The sequence below is a fragment of the Dermacentor variabilis genome, chromosome 8 (assembly GCF_050947875.1).
Source record: "Dermacentor variabilis isolate Ectoservices chromosome 8, ASM5094787v1, whole genome shotgun sequence".
Taxonomy (NCBI): Eukaryota; Metazoa; Arthropoda; class Arachnida; order Ixodida; family Ixodidae; genus Dermacentor; species Dermacentor variabilis.
Genome location: NC_134575.1, coordinates 38,439,010 through 38,440,265, shown reverse-complemented (window position 1 = coordinate 38,440,265; position 1,256 = coordinate 38,439,010). Strand labels below are relative to the sequence as shown.

At 49.0% G+C, this 1,256-nt stretch overlaps 1 non-coding gene across 1 annotated transcript; it reads left to right on the top strand.

Annotated features, from left to right (window-relative positions):
* Window positions 1–752: 752 nt before the first annotated feature.
* On the top strand, window positions 753–916 carry LOC142591730 (U1 spliceosomal RNA). The gene has a single exon (XR_012830495.1). It is a non-coding gene; the product is annotated as a U1 spliceosomal RNA (small nuclear RNA).
* The last annotated feature ends 340 nt before the right edge of the window (window positions 917–1,256 follow it).

Sequence of the window (1,256 nt, the reverse complement as noted above, 5' to 3'; positions counted from 1 at the left end):
AAGAAAATAGCCAAAGGCACAGTTTATCCCTACACATAATTGCATTACTTCATTTTATTGCTATGTAGGTTGAAAAGACAGGGCCACGTTAAAGTTATTGAATTTTACTTTAGCTACCAGTGTCAGTGCTTCATTGCCAATACTGAAACTAGCCAGACTGTCCACCCACTGGTAGAATCTTCATCTAAAGAAAAGTACAGAACTGATCACCAGCGTTTGTTCTGCGCGCTACGTCCGCTATACGTCCACGTATCCACGCGGATCAGTACAGACTAATATCCCAGATTATGCCTCCCCCCCCCCCCCCCGCCGAGCCGTGTTGTGCGTGCAAGTGCGTGCGAGTTATTCAAGCGAAGCAGCCCAATAGAACACACAACAGTTATCTTCCTCAAAGCGAAGTATCGACGACACGAAACGCTGCAAAATGTACGCCGAGCAGCGTTGCAGCAATCGATGGCGCCAAAAGGGTGCGGTGAGCTGCGCCACCACCAGGCAGCCACGTGAACCTTGACGTAACAGTTGGCAACGCAAATGGTATATGCAACTTTTATGCTCTTATGACTTATTTCGGCAAGTATAGAATCTGCCGAATTAAAGGACATACGGAGAAGAAGAACGCAAATGCAAATTTACTGTAAATTTAGCTTCCAAATCGTACATTTACAAAAAAGTAATTCGAGTAGTCTGCGAATAACCAGAGTTGCACAGTCGGTCTTGAAGGATGGGATGGTGAAGCCAAACCGGCGATGAGCATACTTACCTGGTGCCGGGATTACCGTGATCAGCGAGGCGGTGTCCCCAGGGTGAGGTTCGGGCATTGCACTGCGCCCGTACTGACCCCTGCCACTACCCCAAACTGGGGCAGATGGGGCATGCAATTTTTGGTAGTGGGGGACTGCGTTCGCGCTGTCCCCCTCCTATGCAAATCGAAAATGAGAATTGAGGTGGAGTAATGTTCCTAACCGGCGTCGCCGCGGGGGCGCCGCTACGAGCCGACGTTTGCCATACATTGGCCATCATGAATGACGCGTTCTACCGGCTGCGACATCGCGTTATAGGTGGCGGCATGGTCGCCGCATTAGTGTGGATGGGCGCAGTGATGTTTCAGTCCAGAGAACATTCAGCCATGATGTTGGATCAAAGAGAATCTTAGATTCATTGAGTAGATAGTGAAATTAGGCCAGCGGACGAAACATCATATCGTCAATCGACAGCATATAATTGTCAGTGCACTGGCTTTTCTTTGAGTCGATCTT